Genomic DNA, 22,450 nt, shown 5'->3' on the forward strand with positions numbered 1-22,450 from the left:
TTTTCTGTACCAGTACTAAAATCAAATTTTAGTTAATCTTTGTCACACATTATTTTGTGCAGATCATTATTTGACTTAGATATGGTATTAAATCTGCCTTTGAAAAATAATCTGTAAAAGCTTTCTCTATTCCCTTTTTTGTAAAGAAATTTGTTATACTTATCTTGATGAATCTGACTGATTTTTTCATTAAGCTGTACAGCAGTAACTTAGTTATTGAAATGTGTTAAAAAGCTTGTTTGTTTTAGGTATTGTAAGATATTCTTCTTCTACGTATTGTTACCTGGTACCTGCATCAGAAGCATTACCAGATTTTTACATCTATGGTTCTTCTACCTTCAAAATCGTTATAACATTTAGTTGCATTGAAAAGGTTTTTTTCCATTCTTTCCGAAATTGTATGATTACATTATTAATTTTTGGATGTATTAAACATTGAAAATCTTCAAATTTTGGTTCTGATGACTGAAAATTCTTAACGATATTGTTTCCAAAAATGTCCATTTAGTATATGTAAAGTATCATTAAACTTAAAGTTTTGCATAACAGTTCCAAAACAAACAACAATGACCAAAAATTATTTCATCAGAGTTTTGTATTCTCTCACTATTGTAGTACAGATCATTTATTCCAAAATAGTCAACAAGCTGTTTGGGAATATTTCCTCCGTATGAATGAAAACAAATTTTTTTCTATATTTTTGTAATAACAAATCCAATGGGTAACAACATGATGAGAGATATCTAAATTAACTTTCCACATTCAATTTTTAATGATTTATTTGTCAATTCATCAATCTTAAAACGCCTCGAAAATGATTAATTTTTAATTGGTTAACTAGTTTTTCTATGTCAAAATTAGATAACGGCTTGTTAAAATTTTTGATTAATTTCTCTAACCTTTTTTTTCAGTAAAGAACCAGTTTCTTTACCATTTTCGAAATACGTCCTTTTTGTTGTTCTAGCTCATCGTCAGTTTTTTCTTATTTATGACTGCATTTGTGATTACTGCAGATCTGCCAGTAACTGAGCCAATTGTCGCAAGATATGGCAGAGCTGCTAATAAAGGAAGAAAACCACCTTCATGTTGTGTTCAAGCTTTTCCTTCCTTCTTTCTTGTTAGATATGCAATAACCTTTTTTCACAATAGGGGTAGTCAGTGTAATGAATAAATTACAAGCAGTTTTTTTTCTCTTTCTTTCTTTTTTATGCATCAGTTAAACATACTATTTAGTTGAAACTTCCTGGCAAATTAAAACTGTGTGCCAGACCGAGACTAGAACTCGGGACCTTTGCCTTTTGCGAGCGAGTGCTCTACCAACTAAGCTACCCAAGCACGACTCACGTCCCGTCCTCACAGCTTCAATTCTGCCAGTACCTCGTCTCCCACTTTCCAAACTTCACAGAAGCTCTTCTGCGAAACTTGCAGAACTAGCACTCCTGGAAGAAAGGATACAGCGGAGACATGACTTAGCCACAGCATGGGGGAAGTTTCCAGAATGAGATTTTCACCCTGCAGCGGAGTGTGCGTTGATATGAAACTTCCTGGCAGAATAAAACTGTGTGCCAGACCGAAACTCGAACTCGGGACCTTTGCCTATCACAGAAGAGCTTCTGCAAGGTTTGGAAGGTAGGAGACGGGGTACTGGAAGAAGTGTGAGGACAGGGCGTGAGTCGTGTTTGGGTAGCTCAGTTGATTGAGCACTTGCCCCTGAAAGTCGAAGGTCCCGAGTTCGAGTCTCGGTCTGGCACACAGTTTTAATCTGCTAGGAAGTTTCATATCAGCGCACACTCCGCTGCAGAGCGAAAATCTCATTCTGGAAACACCCCCAGGCTGTGGCTAAGCCATGTCTCCGCAATATCCTTTCTTTCAGGAGTGCTAGTTCTGCAAGGTTCACGGAAGAGCTTCTGTAAAGTTTGGAAGGTAGGAGACGAGGTACTGGCAGAAGTAAGGCTGTGAGGACGGTGCGTGAGTTGGGCTTGGGTTGCTCTGTTGGTAGAGCACTTGCACGCGAAAGGCAAAGTTCCCGAGTTCGAATCTCGGTCTGGCACATAGTTTTGATCTGCCACGAAGTTTCATATCAGCACACACTCCACTGCAGACTGAAAATCTCATTCTGGATACTATTTAATTGATCATTATTCAATTTAAATTTTATTGATTTTGGTTTATTCGTGCCAGTCTGTAGCAAAGTATAACTGATTGAAAAGTTATTCAGTTATACACATTAAAAATTTAATAATATTTGAAATACTTCTGTTCTGTATAACTCCATAAAAGTTTCTTTCACTATCTTTAGCTTACTGCGATATGTTCTCTTTTTCAGTTTAAATTTATTTTTTTCCATTTTCATATCATGCTGGATCTTGCATATCATAATAATCTCTTCTAGCTCTTTGTCTTTTCTCTTGATCTCTCTTCTTTTCACAATTGTAAGAATATGCTAAATGTACATCCAATGCGATCGACTTATTTATATTTTTCTATTTCATTCTGCTCGTCAACTCTGAGCTCTTTCCTTGATGAAACTACAACAGATCTTATAGGTTCAATTCTAAAATGTTCAGATCCTACATTTCTCATATGAGCTGAAATGTGTTTTGGGTTTCCCGTTGAAGCATCATCTTGAAGACCACCCATTCTCTCAGATAACATCCTTGTAGTACCTCCAGTATATACTCGTATTTTATTATCAACGCTAATTGTAGTCTTGTATACTGTACTATGTGTTACATTCATTTATATAGAATAAAATTATTTAGAAAAAAATTATAATCCCCAACCATTACCATCTAAAACCAAACCTATACCTAATTTTTGTTTTCCAAACATTATACCAGCTGAAACGTCCCCTTAGAAAAATTGTACATGACTGTGCTTATCCTGATATGAAACGTCCCCTTTGAAGAGTTATACAGGACTGTGCTTAACCTGACACACAATATTTTTAGCGCAACGCAATCTGACTTTCAGAAATCCCTACAAAAGAATGGCCCTGACTAACATTAACCTATGCATTTCACAAATCGCTTACCTCACAAAAATCTTGGTTACTCGAACTACTGCAATACAGCAAGCGCCACTACTGCCAGCTAAATAAAAGATTCAAACTACGGAAGGCACTAACTACTGATAGGCATAGTTAGCAAATGAGAGATTTTAATAGAGAACAAACAATGTATTTACCTTAATAGTCATAATATATATAGCAGTTCATGACAAATTACAAAACTCCGCCACCTCTCTCCCCACATCCACCACTGCTGGCGGTTCACCTCCAACTGCGCAATGCTACGCACTGATAACATCCAGCTGCCGCTGCGCAACACTACAATGGCAAACAACAATGCAAACTGGCCACAGACTGCACACAGCACAGCCAGTGATTTTCACACAGAGCGCTATGTGGCGTTACCAATAAGAAAACCTAAACAGCCTACTTACACAGCTACTGCTGAAGAAGCAAGTCTTTCATTTAATTTTGCATCCACACAAAGTAATCTTTCTTTTGCAGCCTCCTGTAGGATTTTATCTGTTTTATGTCTTTTCTCTAGACCTTGATTACCTTGGTATGCAATATCATGCAGTTTACACACCTCATCTAGTGGAGTTATACCTTGAACTCCTTCAGCAAGCTGTTTATCTAATGGATTTCCTGGACCACAAAATTTATATGTAGGAAGTGTTATATCGATGCTTTCCAAACTGATTAACCATCCAATTTACTGATCCTTTTCCATATTTTTCACTTTTCCAAAAGTGTGTGTGTGGTAAATTATTCAAAAATCTAATCAATTATGGAATACCTTTCGGATTATTGATAATAAAATCACTAAACTTATTTGTCAACATCTGAGTTATTCCAACTTTTCCACTGCTGATTCTTCACCATGAATTATTGCTAATCTATCGATTAAATCTCTAACATCATTCATCGAAACATATTCCACTGGTTATTCTGTATATTTTTTAATTAACCTTTTACACATTTTCTCAGTGACAGCTGAAGCAGCGGCAGCTGAATCACCCTCAATGGCAGCTGAAACAATCTTAAAACTGTGTTCAGGTGAACTTACTTCTGAAGAAACTGGATCTGATGGTACTTGATACACTTTTGGATACTAGACATGAACAATTTCTTTTATCAGTTTATTGTATTTTTTGCCTCTATTTGAGTTTATTTTATTTGGATTAGTTTGAGAATATAATGCTGCTTAATAGTATAATATTTCTGCATAGTTTGATAAATCTTCACTATCAAATTTATCATTCAAAAAATCCATAGTAATTTATTTTTTAGTTAAAAGATACATTAATCCATCTATGCCTTTGTAGTCTTTTCCTCCAAATGTTAATTTATCACCATCGAATTCAACAGGAAAACGTCCAACAAATTTAAATCTACCAACAGGTCTTAATCCAAAAGTTAGATCTTCGCTGTGCTTAATATACTTTAACATTCATTCACTTACATTTATTTTTTTAACATCTTCATCTGACCTTTTTTCATGTACTCAGTCATTTAATTCTTCAACATGTTTAGGCTTTTTACCCTTTTTCATATTTATTCAATGCATCTTGAATTTGTGATTCACTTAATGTATAGTCGTATTTTCGAATCATGTAATTGTCTAATTGGTGATAAATCTCCAAAATCTTCATGATGACGATATGGAATCATTTATTTTTCAACCTCTGTTTTCTTCAATAGCTTTCAAATCGTTATCACCTAATCCTTCGATTCCTTGTTTAACTTGTTCAGTAGCATTTTTAACTGGTGATCTCCTTTTTTATATTTTTCATGTTCTGTTCTTGGATGTTTTTTCCAAGGCATGTACTGTTCATTCAATTCTTCTGCTTCCTTTCTCTTTCGTTTGGCTTCTTTAACAACTTCCACACCGTATTTTGCAAAAATTTATTAAGGATGGAAAAACGTAAATTTGTTTACATTCAACATATTTGTTTAAAATTTAATTAGATAATATTCTAATTCTGCATCTATCAAAATAATAAATGCCACATATGTCTGGGCCACATGTATCATTATCGGGTGTGTTTTGCAACACAAATACATGTGGTTTTTGAAACAGTTAACAATAATCACTCAGTTGAACACTATTCATTCTTACCAAGGTCACACATTGTAAGCAAAGTCAGCTGTGCTGCAGCATTCGCCGTTGCTGTGGTGTAGAGCAGTCACTGCAGCATGTTTGTGATGTTGGCAAAAGCTGCTTACATGAGAGCCACGATGATCTTCGTTGTCTATAATGGAGCAAGAAGATTGAGGAGATCTGGACTGGTTGTGCTCAATGGAATCGAGTCAACTGAGGATACAGGGATTACATGACACATTTGTAGATTGGAGCCAGTAACACAATTTTTAATACACATTTACTAAAAAGAATTTTGATTAGTAGGTCATTGTAATCAACTGCAACACTAATTTACATCAGTTTGTTCAGTGATAGCTGTGGGTAAGATAATATACATGTTTGAATTGTGGTACAAAAGGTCGAATGCATGTTTTTTTTGTTCATGCACGATACTGTCAGTTGGCATCAACACCATTACTGCATTATCACGTGCATGTTAGTTTCAGTTTCTGCACACCCATTACTATCCTCTGGATACCACACTTTTATGTGAAGTGTTTATCAAAGTTTTCGTTTCTTGAGCGTTTAGCTTCACATTGAAGTTTCATGTCACATCCATGAACCAGAAGTACTGCAGTTTGTTCCACAGTTCACACACAATACACACTACGTGAGTTTCAAGTAACAATACTTCAATGTGTTCCCAACAGCAGATCATCACATCACTTCATTGCTGTTGTCAGGGTGAGTACAGAAATTAAATTCACTTGCCACTAAAAGTGCCGTCCATATTCGATATTAGTGCAAAGTGTTTGTATTTATTTCACCAGGCGAAATTGTATTGTTATGCATATAGCGTCTCTTGATAACACATATTTCTCTTTGCTCTTGTATAAAGACTCCTACCATGAAACGCAAATGTGCATGCACTACTTCACCACTGACAGTTCTGTTTGCCATTGACAACTAATGACATCCTCTGTCAGTACAGGTCATGTTACTTACAAATGTGCTCAAAGACAAATCCCACAGCTTATGTACTCTGTTCTAGGTACTAACTGTATGATTTACATAGTGTTTATATTATATAACTTTCTAATCTTTTCCTCCTATAATTCTTCGTGACTTTAATTTCGTTGTGTTGCTGTTTGTGGTAAAGAAGTCTACCTTTACAGTGTTTTTTTTCAGTATGTAATGTGAGTTGTCATTACCACTGGAGCTAAGGACGACACTGACTGTTTTTACTCCGTACAAACTGGTGTGTAACGCTGAAATTAGTCGCTAGAATTAGTACAGAATACAAATCTGCTTATCACACAATGTTGCCATTTCACTACTGTTGGACTGAAATTTCAGTAGTTTTATCACTTCACTTTAAAAACACGACCCACAGTAGCTTGCTGCTTATGTTTACAAACTACATGCCAGGCATAAACAGAAATCTATTATGTACTACAAATCATTGCATCTGTGTTAAACTTAAATCTACTGATAGAAAAACTGTATCATCGGTACAGCTTCTGCCTAACTTTCTTTACTTAGAATTACATAGCAAAAGAAATAGAATAATTGTCTCCATGATAACGCTACTAAGATTACATCAAAACAAGTTTCTTGTTACTTTTCTCTTCATAATATGAATGAAATGACTTTACTTAAAAGATTATTCCTGAACTTCTACTACTAATGTGAAAGATTGTTGTTTAGCAAAAAGGTTTACTTTATATCTACTTATGCACATCAAGAAAGTAAATTTGTCTTAAGAATACTGTGAACACTGTGAAATGTGCAGTGGGGGCCGTTACTGAATGGATTTATTAGTATAAATTTTTGATTTTTATTTTTCACTTGATGCTCGTCAATGGCTTCTGGCTGGCGGCTAGTGGCTGCAGATCAGTCACGTTGCAAGAAACCGGACAGAACCACTTTGAAACTCATGTGTTGAGCCATCAGCAGGTACCCTCACGTGTTCCTGACGAGGTAACGCTACCGAACTGCGCGTCTACGATTTGGCCGACCAATAGGGCGGTTTGGAAGCGGTCAAATGAGGTTGGAACCGCGGCCAGCCGCTGGGACCGGATACGCTGTCTGGTTTCTTCTGCGGGCGGCTTCTGACCCAACCAGACGTTCTCGTCAGCTGCTTTCTCGGGCGGCTGCCCATTCAGTCTGGGCGGCTTCTCTAGGCCTGCCTTTCCTTTTTGCGGCATTAAACATTCATACAGTTAAAAATATGATTTTTCACTTCAACGGGTGCCTCCTGCTTTCCCCTCCTGGCCAATCGTGACGCATAAACAGTCTTAGATACTAACACATTTACTAATTCTCATAATATTTCCGTAGGTCCATCCACTCTAGGAAATGTTCACTCAGTAAAATACACTCCTGGAAATGGAAAAAAGAACAAATTGACACCGGTGTGTCAGACCCACCATACTTGCTCCAGACACTGCGAGAGGGCTGTACAAGCAATGATCACACGCACGGCACAGCGGACACACCAGGAACCGCGGTGTTGGCCGTCGAATGGCGCTAGCTGCGCAGCATTTGTGCACCGCCGCCGTCAGTGTCAGCCAGTTTGCCGTGGGATACGGAGCTCCATCGCAGTCTTTAACACTGGTAGCATGCCGCGACAGCGTGGACGTGAACCGTATGTGCTGTTGACGGACTTTGAGCGAGGGCGTATAGTGGGCATGCGGGAGGCCGGGTGGACGTACCGCCGAATTGCTCAACACGTGGGGCGTGAGGTCTCCACAGTACATCGATGTTGTCGCCAGTGGTCGGCGGAAGGTGCACGTGCCCGTCGACCTGAGACCGGACCGCAGCGACGCACGGATGCACGCCAAGACCGTAGGATCCTACGCAGTGCCGTAGGGGACCGCACCGCCACTTCCAGCCAATTAGGGACACTGTTACTCCTGGGGTATCGACGAGGACCATTCGCAACCGTCTCCATGAAGCTGGGCTACGGTCCCGCACACCGATAGCCCGTCTTCCGCTCACGCCCCAACATCGTGCAGCCCGCCTCCAGTGGTGTCGCGACAGGCGTGAATGGAGGGACGAATGGAGACGTGTCGTCTTCAGCGATGAGAGTCGCTTCTGCCTTGGTGCCAATGATGGTCGTATGCGTGTTTGGCGCCGTGCAGGTGAGCGCCACAATCAGGACTGCATACGACCGAGGCACACAGGGCCAACACCCGGCATCATGGTGTGGGGAGCGATCTCCTACACTGGCCGTACACCCTTGGTGATCGTCGAGGGGACACTGAATAGTGCACGGTACATCCAAACCGTCATTGAACCCATCGTTCTACCATTCCTAGACCGGCAAGGGAACTTGCTGTTCCAACAGGACAATGCACGTCCGCATGTATCCCGTGCCACCCAACGTGCTCTAGAAGGTGTAAGTCAACTACCCTGGCCAGCAAGATCTCCGGATCAGTCCTCCATTGAGCATGTTTGGGACTGGATGAAGCGTCGTCTCACGCGGTCTGCACGTCCAGCACGAACGCTGGTCCAACTGAGGCGCCAGGTGAAAATGGCATGGCAAGCCGTTCCACAGGACTACATCCAGCATCTCTACGATCGTCTCCATGGGAGAATAGCAGCGTGCATTGCTGCGAAACGTGGATATACACTGTACTAGTGCCGACATTGTGCATGCTCTGTTGCCTGTGTCTATGTGCCTGTGGTTCTGTCAGTGTGATCATGTGATGTATCCGACCCCAGGAATGTGTCAATAAAGTTTCCCCTTCCTGGGACAATGAATTCACGGTGTTCTTATTTCAATTTCCAGGAGTGTATTTCTTTATATCTTGTAACATGCGATGGATTTCATTCAATACAGCTCCTCTGTTGGCTCATGGGATAGAAGAGGTACAGCGGCAAAATGTATCATGAAGCTTTACTTGCATTGTAACCACATATTTGATTCGGACTCCCAAGACATAACTTATTGTGAACCGGCTTACATTTAATGAGTGGCAGGGCTATCCTCTTCCCATTCACTTTTAATACACATTTGACACAAGAAAGGCCAACTACTGCATTTCCTTCTTGTAAGAAATCTACTCCCCATATGCAGCTGACTGATAGAACTTCACAAACCAGGAATGTGCTTCTATTGCTCCACTACCTGCCTAAACAACGCACCAACGATCCTACAATTGTGTGCCATCTGCGTATGTGGTGTCTGAAGTTCATAAATCTTATTATAGAATTCTAAAGCTATACAATTTGTATCTGCACCTGTATCAACAATAACTGTGGTTAGTACTCCACCTACTATGGTGTGAAATGGAGCTTCGATTGTTTCCTTTTACGTTAGTTAACACAAATGGTTTTCTTCGCAAAGTGCATCACACAAATTTTTGCCCTGATTGTATCTTATTAAATACACGCTCTCACGACATTTGCCCTGTTTCTTCAGTGACCGCCATTTGAGGGCTGTATGAGATCACATTTAGTTTAACACCTCTGAATTGCTGGGCTTAGTGCTGCCAACTATTTCTATAATTCCTACTGGTGGCTGTTGCCTCCAGTTTTGTCCATATCTACTGTATTCAGCGGCACGGTTCAGTGGTGCAGAAACGCCAGCCGATTGTTTGTGGCTTCCTGCATGAGGATGCCAATTACTGTTTGACTGCTGTCGTACTGATTGCTAGCGGTCTGGCTGATTATTGTTATTAGTATTGTAATTAATGTACCCTGGATGATATCTACTGTCTTGCCTACACGTATTATTAAAAGGAGGAGAATTTCTTCCATTCATTTGTTCTAGGTTATTATTACCATTCTAAGATTGAGGCAAACTATTCCCATTTTTGTTACCATTACCGTTTTTATTGTGATATTGGTAATGGTTATTACTGTTGTGGTTTGCTACCTGGGCATTACTGTCCCCATTCAATGACACTTCTTCATGCAACAAGTCAACAGAATCAAGCATTGACATGAAAAGTTCTATGTCTGAATCTGATACATGAAGTACTTTTCCTTTTATTGAGACATAATTTTCAGTTTAAAAGCCATATGACTTCTTGTTTGGGTATTGCTTTATTTCAATATTTCGTCTTATTTATATACTTCTCATAATATTTACGCTATGTACCTGCCTTACTACTGTACATCTCGGGATTATACACCTCGTGCCTTAAACATTCTTGTGTTTTTGCTGACCAATACTTATTTAGTAAAGCTTGCTCGAATTCCTCATAAGTATGGCAATAATCTATCACTTTACTTGCCCTTAAGGCTCCATCACCTTGAATATGGGTTGGGACAAACTGTATTTTCTGTTTATCATTCCATGATTTTAGTAGTATACCATGGAATCTTCTGTTAAAAATAACAGGGTGTAGTATTTTGCGATCCGGTTTAAAACTTTGAAATAGTCTGTATTTCAGTAGACTCTCTTTCACAATTATGTTAGAAAGAGAACTGGCTGCTCCCTGTTCACAAGCTGCGTGCACGGTCTGCAGCCTAGGCATTGTTGCCGAACAGCTGATTGATGTCGCTGCTCGAGATGTCACAGTCTATGTCTCTGGCAACTTATTGACACGTAAATCAGACTCGCCTGCTGCGCTTTTGTCGCTGCAAGCTCCCTCTTTAACGTGTCTACTTTTTGTGTGTCTGTTCGGTGCTTTCTCCTAACATGTTTGCTGCAGACAAAGCTTTGTGTATCGCTTTCTTTGCGGTTACAGGTAGTTCGTTCCGTAAACATTCTTGAAATTGGTTGTCTTTCATGTTCAACCAGTTTACAAAGTCAAGAATAAATTAATGCATTTTTCTACAAACTTCCTTCTACAGACTTCTCCTGTTCTATAGTGAAAGCCTGTAACTGTGTAGCTATTTGCTGTGCAGAATTTTCTAATTTACTTCGTGCTGCATTAACTTATGCGGCCTACTTCCTTACATCATTGACAGCTTTGGGCAAGTGCTTGTATGTTTTTCGCATTTCGTAAAATTCATCACTAATATTTTTGAAGTTAGATTCAATGTTACTGAATTTTCTATCAAGGTCATCAAGAATTTGTGTGGCAACATTTTCTTGTATCTGATGGGCTATGGCGTTGAAATTTTCGTTTACTAGTGTGGTTATATTATTTTGAACTTCAGTAACCACAGTTTGAAGTTTTCTATGTAAACTGTCAGCCTGATTTTGAAATTTTGCGTCTAAACTGTCAGGCACATTTTGTGGTTTTGCAAGTAAATTGTCTGTTACATTTTTTGAAGTGTGCATTTTGTGCATGAAGAGCGCGATGTAAACCTTGCATTTGTTCTTTGAAAAATGTGAACATTTTTGTGAAATTAGTAGGTACTGATTCACTCTGAATGGGTTCTTCAGTATGTTTGGCCATAGTTGCATTTTCACCCTCCTATAATTCACTACTCTGATTTTCGTGACTCGCCATACTTGGTTCGTCACTGTCTACATCTGACTCTACTCTGGGCGGTGTAGCCATTTTAATGTTTCTATCAACTTTGCCCATAAATTTAAAAAAATACACCTCTCTGTATTTAATAACATTGACCGTTAATTCTCCTCAAGTTACACACAGCTAATGTTACTTTATAAGAACTACTGTTAATGTATATCGATTTACGATAAAACAATCTAGCGACGATTCTCAGTCGTTCCGTAAAGCGGCAATCTTGCCAACATAACATTTTGCGAAACTCTTAAAAAAAAAAAAGAAATTGCAAGCTATTTTGATCAACGTTTCTTTCTTTTGTTTTGTTTTTTGGAATGTCACACTCCTTACCTCCTTTCTTAATGTGCTTCAGCAATGTCTCGAGTCGTGGTTTTTCTTTTAAAGATTGTGTTCCACATCTCGTATTACCCAGCTTGTTGAAATTGTTTCGTATCTCGTTACAGTGGTTTTTCATGTAACAGAAATACATATTTTTTTAGATATCAAAATTAAAATAATGCAAATACGTACATGTGTACATACATAAATAGGTCCTGTACTAAGGGAGCCATTGTTAATGGTGGTTTTATTTTTATTTTTATTTTTATTTATTATTTATTGTCAGGTAGTTGAATCTTCAATTAAAGCAAGAAAAATTACACTGTTGAAAAATCATGTAGAAATATATTTTAAATATTGAAATTGGAATTCAGTTACCAACATCAAGGTCCATATTTTTTTTAGCTAGGCTCCTCTACTGGGATTATCTGTTAGAAAATATAATTTTGGGACGTGATTTGCATCTAAAAGCTATAAGACTTCGTTTTGTGGAAAGTGAAACTTTAGATGTGGGCTCTATTCTGAAAGCAAACCAATCATATAATACTGATTGGTGCTGTTAATAGGCGATCATTCACAAACAGACATCCCCACGCAAGGTAAGCCACATTTAATTATAGAATTCGTGAAAAAAGGCTAAGGAAAAAAGGTATGATTAGTCGTACTATCAAAAACGCACAAACAACAAAATCTCTACATATCATAAACCACGTAATACTTTTATGAGTGTACCAGACACTGGTTGACCAAGAAGAGAGAGAATAAAAGGTTGCAGCTCCTTCTTTCTTAAAATTACATAGCTAATACAACTACAGAGATATTAATTTCATTGTAATCGCAGTGTCTATTAAGAAGCAATAAAATCGTCTCAGCGCAACTGCACGAAAACACACTTGGGGAATATTACAGTATTTTTCAGTAAGTTTGAGGTAAATAAAAACAATGTATTCCTTTATGTCTGAGTCTAGTAAAATATTCTCACTATATCCTGATTTTCAAGAATGAAATCATCAAATATAACAATTGAATTATGGAGACATTGATCTAATGGAATAATTTCGTTATCATTTTCAATGAAAGTAGGAGCTTCCTCTTTATGCTTATTTTCAATTCTTTTCATCTTTTTATAAATTCTAAATGTTTTGGCTGATCTAAACTTTTTGAATAAAAATACAAATTATTAATTTCTTCCAATTCAACCATCCTGGAGCCTGGATATAATTGTCAATCATTAATGTAGTTTTTCCACAAACACTTGGTCCTGTGATTGCACATCAAATAGAATTTGGTAAAAGTTTACCACATCAATTTTTTGATTACTTTCTGGAATTCTTATTTTTCTATTCCCAATTAATTTTGCGACTGCAAGAGCAGTCTTGACTGCGCCTGTTCATTTATTTTAAAAATTTAATAAATGGTTCAACTATTTCAACTGAGTGGTAAGTCATCAATTCTCAAAAAAAGATTGACTGAACCTATATGAATAAGTTATAAAAGAGTTTCAATTGTTGGTTTTTATTGAATTTTTTAACTCCAAATATTACAATAACAAATAATATGTTATATATCGATGAATAAACGATAGAAATTCCAACTGGTCAAAGAAATTTGAGAAATTTATAAAAATGTATTCAGTTCAAGAAGCCAAATACTCACATTAAATCAGATTAAATTTTAAACAGAGTTACTATTGAGAGTGATGTTAAATTATATACAGATATAAAAAAGATAATATTGCAAGTATGCTTGGATTTAATAACCAGATTATTGAAGCTAATGAAGAGACTGATGCTAAAGATGTTTATAAAATTATTCCATTCGAATTAATAAACATAAATTTTAATTTGGCTGATGGAATGTTTGTGAAACATAATGTGCATTTTCATAGAGAAACTAATATTATTCCTTCATTCAAACCTAATGCACAATTTGGTTGACCAATATTTCATGAACGACTTTTTCCTGTTCATATTACAATTTTTGAACCAATTCTGGATTTAGAAATTACTATAACTGATGAAAATGATAATCTGATTGACTTCAGTGGAACTACTGTGTCAGTTATTTTTAAAAGTCTTAGTCATATAAATAAAGCATGAGTGAAATCGAGAGTTATCAGTTCTCCTCATTCCCTGCCAATGAGAAGACTATAAGTAATTTAAATGCGCCGCATAAGGATACAGAAATTGAAATAAATATTGGCGATGAATGGCTTCATCAAAATCATGCACAACTTACATGAGTTTTCAGTATTATTGGAGCTGATGCAAGAGATTATCCAACATATGATGGAAAATCCAATAAAAAATTAATTGATAATCAAGTAGCAAAACTGATTGATTTCATAAACATAAAGAAAGGAAATAATATTTTATTAGGATCGAATATCCTTTTATTCCTCATCAGTTTTACTGCATTTGACTACATCTGTTACTGATAAAATAAGCTTAGAAGGGCATATTCTTAACAATGGAAAAATAAAAAGTAAGAGAAATGAAGTTCTTTATTCACTATCAATGCTTAGTTGATTTTTTAAAGATTATAAGGAAATTATGTGGGAAGGAGATTTAACAGTAATTTTTACAATATCATCAAGTTCTGGAGATTATATTCTTCGATGCTCTGATTATAATTTTGCTGGAATCGAAATAAAAGACACTCTTTCAAAACAAGGAAAAATTGTCATAGAATCGATCGAAATTTGTGTACCTATTGTTAGATATGAACTAAATTACGAGTTAGAACAGCTAGAAAATATTCTTAACAATCTTAAAATTCCAATATCTTTTTATGAACTACAAACTGTAGAAGTTGCTGGATTAAGTGGCAAGAAAAATTTTGAGTTAGATATCACGAATTACTATTACTCAGTGGAATTTGACATGCAATATTTCATATTTGTTACATTTCAGACAATTTGTGAAAATAATCAGCTGATTGATTCATCATTATTCGATCAAGTTAACCTACAGAATATATACTTGAAAAGTGGATGAATCGAAATTTTCCCACACGAGATGTGAAATTTTAATCCTTCAAATAATAATTTTCTCAAAGCATATGATGCATTTCTTAATTTTAAACGAGTTACTCTACTAAAAGGAGACATCGATATTAGCCCATTTAGTTTCATTACGAATTAAGAAATTAACATGACTGAATGAAAGAATATTGTAACATCACAGAAAACGACTATGAAACTTTTAATGACAAAATTCCTGCAGACACTTTGCCATATGTTATATACTGAAAGAAGAATCGTACATATCATGCTCAACACAGAATTCTTACCAAAATTTTTAACTATTAATGTTTACTTCTTCATAAAAGTGTTAGTGACAGCCAAACCAATTTCTGACTCCATCATGTAATCACCTTCAGTTATTAAAATCAGTTAATATTTGTCAGAGAAATTGGTGAAAAATCGATCTATTACTGCCACTGTAGAAAGCTCAATGTTACGTAAGTTCCTGCTCCAAGCAAAGGCTAACTCAGAGCGACGGCTGCAGGAAATGCAACCGGCTACCGCACAGCCTAGCCACGCCTTCCTGTCTATTCTGCTCACTGTCGCTCCCAGCTACACTTGTCTTGCAGCAGTTGAGGAAACTGCCAATAGATGCCTCTGGCCACAGAAATTTAATATTACGAAAATTTCGCTACTTCTGGACCGATTTTGACGATTTAAACGTTGAAATGAAGCTAATTAAAGTTTCCCATAGATCCTAAGTGATTAAAATCGATTTTAATGATCATTACATAGATCGAAATTTTTTGCTGTCGTACCAACGTTGTCACCCAAATACCAACTATGTATAAAATCTGTCAGACCTCTTAATCGAGTATGTAGACTGAAGGCTTTTGGCCACTATCTCATAAAGTCATCAAGCATTAGTGGTTTGAGGACAGATAGCCATTTGACATAACATTTTCTATCCTCGCTTCTGTACGATTTGTCACTATCGAGGTGGGTTTAAAGCCTGTCTGTATGTGAAATGGCGTGTTTCATTCCGAAATAATGGAACACTCTCTTAGCTCAGAGGCATGTCTCCATGATGTGCTGATGAACAGAAGGCAGAGTCCTGAAGCTCAGTGTTCACTGAGTGGAAGGTGTTCGATAGGGAATATTTTGCACTTTTTGAGGATGAATTTATTTATTTTCTTATGTTCACCTAGGGTAATGAGTCATTTACCAGTTCATTTTATTTATTTTCTTACATTCACCTTTTATAAGAAATTATATTAAATTTATTTGCTTATGTTCACCTTTTATAAGAAATTATATTAAAGTAAGTGAGCTAGACCTGAAAATTCATATGATAGTAGATCCAAAAGTGGGTACTGTCTAATTTTTGATGAAATAGGTCACGAACAACGAAATAAGTGAGCTAGTGAGCCAAAAGTGAGCCCGTACCCCCCCTTTTGGATCAACTATCGTTCATGTTATTAATCTAAGTAAATATACAAACACAGTGGCTCCCAGCCGATTCAAATCCCTGTGTTCTTTTTGTTTTAGAGTATTTCTGCAGCACCATAATTAAAACACTTTTAAACATAATGAATTCAAAAAGCGCAGCTGACGTAGTTAGTTTGGTTTACAGATGTATTATAAAATTAAACAGATAATTTAAATTCATAAACAACTTTATGAACACATATATCATTATTACAATTAATGGAATGGACGAGGTCGTTGTTCATTGGACAGTTTCTTAATCTCGGAAACAAAATGGGTTCTGGTACCTCTCCCATGTACACATTAACCATCAAACGATATTTACTCTCTTTTACAACAACTGCTGGAAACTCACAAACAGGATCTATGAAATGGATTTCTTTTACTGAGATACAAGGAACATCAGGTTTTTTGATGCCAAGTTTTGTCTTCAAAGCTTTGTCGCACGATAACTCAGTAAGATACTTTCCTACTGAATAATTAAAGTGAGATCGAATTTTTGAAACAAATCAGTACTGGATATCGATTAATTTCTCTGCATCATTCACTTGACAGTATTTCTTGATCCATTTGATAATATAAAACAGAGGATGTTCAAAAACAGATTTAATATTGTCAGAGAACTGATTTAGAAGAAGAATGTAACAATCGATATCTTAATTATGAAAGGTATTTTAAATGCGCCTTCGCAACTACAAAAGTAAAGTATTTTTCACCAAACACTTTTTGTTTTATTGAAATAAAATATCACCGGGTTTACAATTTGGCTTGGTTCCTGAATCGACAATCAGTTCGCTTCAAAAGATTTTGATTTGATGTACTGTATTTCATACCTGGTTTCCACTAATATGGGGAACATTGCATGGATAATCCGAAAGCCGCATAATCCGCACTCGTATAGTAGGGAGCTTGATGCACATTTAATCACGTTTAATGGAAGAGAGGAGAACGCGATGATGGCGCTCATATTGATGCAATTATCCAGTCATTTCGTATCGAAAAGCAAAATCATATTTTTCGAACCGCTGTGAGGTAATATCGAGTCCCAGTTCCCTTGGAGGCTTCGTTACTGTGAACACAGCGTAACGTCTTAACATGTGCTCGCGCTACTCATTCCATTAAATCTTGCTTATTCACGTGTCTTCTAACAGCCACTCTGGGTCGCTCTGCAGATGTTGGCCGGATCGCATTCAAACTGCGGCACATACGTGAATTTTGTATTATAATAAGTTTTATGGGAGCCGACATTTTATCAGTGATACACTTTACCACCTTGCTTTCCCTCGGGGAAGCACACTCATTCCTTTCCCCTGATGAAAGTGTTGCGCCATTAATATCCTGCAAAACAAGTGTAGCTTCACGCTAGTCTTCCTATTCTTGTGATGACATTGAATCAATGTGGTATAGGGTCATTTATAATCTGGTCCCGAAAAACAAACGTCTTTGTCTCACTGGTTTCATCCGCCTGGTCTTCGTGACCCATTTGACCACATTATCACACAGGTCTGTCGCTTGCAGAGAAGAATACTGACACTGGATACGCCGACAACTAACCTTCCTTGCCCGATCAGATGATGCCGGTTTCTCGGTTGAACTCTTCTCTGCCAGGACTTTTCTGTTTTCCCGCGGACGAAGATTACTGTTATCGTATCTCTCCTAGGTCACTACACCCACAATGAAGTCGGGCGTGAAAATGACCCCGACCGCCGTCCTGTCGCCAATATATGGTGAACGCGCATAGGAAAGGGCAGAGTCTTCCACGTTACCTTGTTTTGTTTGTAAATATGTTGAACCTTGTCTTTAATCGTCAATGTTTTGGATAGTTTTTGTTTCTTTTTTCGCTCACTCTAGAGACTTACCCCATTGCGTTGTTCTTAGAGAAAAAATTTCTTTTGAGTCCCAGAATTGTGCTATGTATGTCCATCTTTTTTATTTCATAAAAAGGGGGATGCCGTCTTTGACTAATGATCAAAACATCCTTGATCCCGGTTTTGAACCTAGTCACTGCCTAAATTTTGAATTAGAATTGTCAGGAATGACGGCCGAAGACGTCCAGCATAATAAGTCTCCTTCGTTCTCCGAACGCCTTCGTCAAAAAGGGTGGAGGAGCGGGCAGAGATTCTAGACACCCACCTGCCGTTGGGGAGGGAAACTGCCCCTAAAAGGCGGATGAACCAGCAATGATCAACGGCTTGAGGATGTAAAACTTAATCTAAACCACTCCTTTAAAAATACGTTACGTACATCAACAGGAATGTGGCCTGTAATTCAAAAAGTATCATGGTGATCTCATCATTGACAAAAGATTCCGGATTAGTCCTTCTTCGGGTTTCTGGGAGGGACTGCCAAGGGGGAAGTGACCATGAGAAAAATATGATTCAGGGCGTGGATGTTTGAAGGTGGTACGGAACCTAGAAAATCTGAAAAGAAAACTTCTAAGGCTCAATCTACATATAGTAGAGATCAGTGAAGTGAAATGGAAATAAGACAAGGATTCCTGGACCGACGAATATTGGTATAACACGAACAGAGTCAGTTATGAATGGAATCTAAGAGAAGAGGTACTGTGAACAGTTCACGCAAACCAACGAGGACTACAAGTTGTGGTATACATGCCTTCGTCACAACCAGAAGATGAAGAGATAGAGAAAGTGTATGAGGATATTGAATGGGTAGTTAAGCACTTAAAGGGAGATGAAGATATAATGAGGGGGGTTTGGAATAGCAGTTGTAGGTGAAGGAATAAAAGAAAGGGTTACGGAAGAATATGGGCTTGGTAGCAGGAATAAAAGATGAGAAACACTGAGTTCTGCAACAGATTTCAGTTAGTAATAGCACGTACTCCATTCAAGAATCGTAAGACTGTGAGGGATACCTGGAATAGGCCTAGAGACACGGGAAGATTCCAGCTGGAATACATCATGGTCAGTCAGAGAACTCTAAATCAGATTTTGTATTGTAAGGGGTACCCAGGAGCAGATACAGGCTCAGATCACGATTTAGTTAAGTGTCATCACTAGAATGAAGTTTAGGAGAATCATACGTAACAATGCGGAATGAACTTGTATTCTAAAGTACTGAGCAAGGACGTGGCACATTTGAAGTTAGCTAAAGACGTGGATAATCAGATATGGAATAATACAGTAGGCATTTCAGTTGGAGACCAGTGGACATCTCGAAAAGGAGCAATAACAGATATTGGAGAGGCTAACGTAAGTATTAGGACGGCAACTGCGAAGAAAACTTGGTTCATAGAAGGGCTCCTTCAACTAATCACGGAAATCCTGGAAAGAAGGAAACACAAGGATGTTCAGGAAAAGACGGGAATACAGAAATATAAACCACTTAGGACTGAAATAAGTAGGAAGTGCTAAGAAGCCAAGGCGAAATGACTGCAGAAAAATGTTAAGAAATAGAACAATAAATGGTCGACGATATGAATAACTCAGCAAACAGAAAATTCAAAACAGACTCCAGTAAATTAAATGTGAGAGTGGTAACATTAAGATTGCAATGGGAACTCCACATTTAATAGCAGAGGAAGGAGCTGATAGACGGAAAGAGTACACTAAAGGTCTCTATCATTGAAGGAATTGGCTGATGAGGAAGTCGGTATGGAAGATATGAGGGAATCTTGTACTGGAGTCACAATTTAAAAGAGCTTTGAAAGCCTTGACATCGAGTCAGGCAAGAAGGACTGACATCAATCCATCAAAATTTCTAAGATCATTGAGGGCAGTTCCAACCAAACGAATATTCAAGATGGAGTGTATAATCTAAGAGGCTGGTGATATACCATCACACTTCCGGAGTAATATCATCCATACAGTTCGAAGACAGCAAGAACTGGAAAATACGAGAGTTATCGCACAATCAGCTTAACAGATCATACTTCCAAGTTGCTGACAAGAATAATATGCATTAGAATGGAAATGAGAATTGAGGATCTGTTAGAATTACGATGTTTGGCTTTGGGAAAGGCAAAAGCACCGAGAGTCAGTCGGGGCGTTGCGCTTGATAATGGAAGCATGACTGAAGAAAACGTAAGGCACATTTATAAGATCTGTCTACCTGAAAAGAGCGTGCGACGATATTAAACCGTGCTGGATGTTGGAAATTCTGAGAAAAATTTCAGTAAGTTATTGGGAAGGACGGATAATATACACTATGTATAAGAACCAAGCTGAAAAAATAAGGTTGGAGGACCAAAAACGAACTGTTAAAGTAAGTGTTCTGGCCCTGGCAGGCTAATGGCGCCAGATTGACCGCCGTGTCATCCTCTGCCTAAGACTCCTATAACCTGAGCTGAACTTTCCGTCGTGTTTTCCCCAAAGTACAGGATATTCAGTCACAATGTGAGTGGAGATTTCGAATCAAATGTATTGAAGAATTCTTCGTAAATGTGGGTGGCTGCTCAGCTATGAACTGCGGTAACCATGACAAAAATGGTTTCCGCGTGTCTGGATATCCAAGTGACCCCAAACGAAGTGAAATACGGACCATAAACTGCCGCAGAGACAACTGGGAACCGGACATGGCGCTAAGTAGTGTGTTGTAAGTATATGCTGACAAGTAGCTATAAACATGAAACCAATTCTGTATAATTGCGTTTCTTCTCCCACTCGAAAACTGGGAGTTCTCCCTCTATCAGTGGAGTTATCGGATGCGGTATGAAGGGGCATGTGAACAATATGCAGCTCAACCAGCCGTTGCAGCGTTTCTTGACCATGGAACAGCTACCAAACGGTCGAGTCGCTCCTCAGTAGACGTCACGAGGCAGATTGTACACAGTACCAGTCCTCCTGCCAGCCGTAGTGGCCGAGCGGTTCTAGGAACTTCAGTCCGGAACAGCACGATCGCTGCGGTCGCAGGTTCGAATACTGTGTCGGGCATGGATGTGTGTGATGTCCTTAGGTTAGTTAGGTTTATGTACTTCTCTAAGTTCTAGGGGACTGATGACCTCAGATGTTGAGTCCCATAGTCCTCAAAGCCATTTGAACCATTTTGAACCAGTCCCCCAATTAAGGAAAATAATCCCGAATCCCGCGTGTGGCATTGAGCCATGCTGATCACTCAACTACCAAGGCAGACCGAAGAGGTAAAGACGAAAATAAAATAAAAGTTCAAGGGTGGCATCAAAATTCAGGGTGCAAGGTTATCAATTACAAGATCCGCTGACGACATTGCCATTCCCATTGAAAGTGAGGAACACTTACAGGATCCGTTGAATCGAACAGTCTAATCAGTACTAAATACGGATTCATGGTATCCTGATGAAAGACGAAAGTAGTGAGTAGTAACAGAAAAGAGAACAGCGGAAACATATCAAAATTGTTGATCAAGAACTACACGAAGTTAAGGAAACAAAATAACTAAATAGACGAAACAAACACAACATAAAATGCACAGTAGCACCGGTGATAAAAGCATTCCGGGGGAAGAGAACTCTCCTAGTATCAAACATTCGCCTTAATTTGAGGAAAGAAATTCTGTGAATGTACGTTTGGAGCACAACATTATATGGTAATGAATCGAGGGCTGTGGGGAAACGGGAACAGAAGAGAATCGGAACATTTGAGATGTGGTGTTGACAATTAGGTGGCGTCATAAGTTAAAGAGTGAGGATATTCTCCGCAGAATCTGCGAAGAATGGAACAGATGCAAAACAATGGCAAGGAGACAGAACAGGATATAGGACATGAATAACTCCTGTGGCACTAGTCGACACTGCTCATCCGAATCTACCTGCACACTTCGTACGGTGTGTGGTGGAGTGTACCATGTACCATACAAATCATTTCCTTTCCTGTTCTACTCGCAAACAAAGCGATGCGAACACGACTATCTGTATGCCTCCGTATGAGCGCTAATTTTTTCGTATCTTATCTTCGTGGTCCTTATGCGAATTATATGTTGGTGGCAGCAGAATCGTCCACCAGTCAGCTTCAAATATCGGTTCTCTAAATTTTCCCAATAGTGTTCCTTGAAATGAACGTCGGTTTCCCTCCAGGGATTCCAACTTGAGTTCCCAGAGCGTCTCCGTAATACTTCGATATTGTCCGAACTTTCGGTAACAAACCTAGCAGCCCACCCACCTCTGAATTACTTCGAAGTTTTCCTTAAATCCGACCTCTTGTAGATCACTAACACTGAAG

The sequence above is a fragment of the Schistocerca serialis genome, chromosome 7 (assembly GCF_023864345.2).
Source record: "Schistocerca serialis cubense isolate TAMUIC-IGC-003099 chromosome 7, iqSchSeri2.2, whole genome shotgun sequence".
Lineage (NCBI taxonomy): Eukaryota > Metazoa > Arthropoda > Insecta > Orthoptera > Acrididae > Schistocerca > Schistocerca serialis.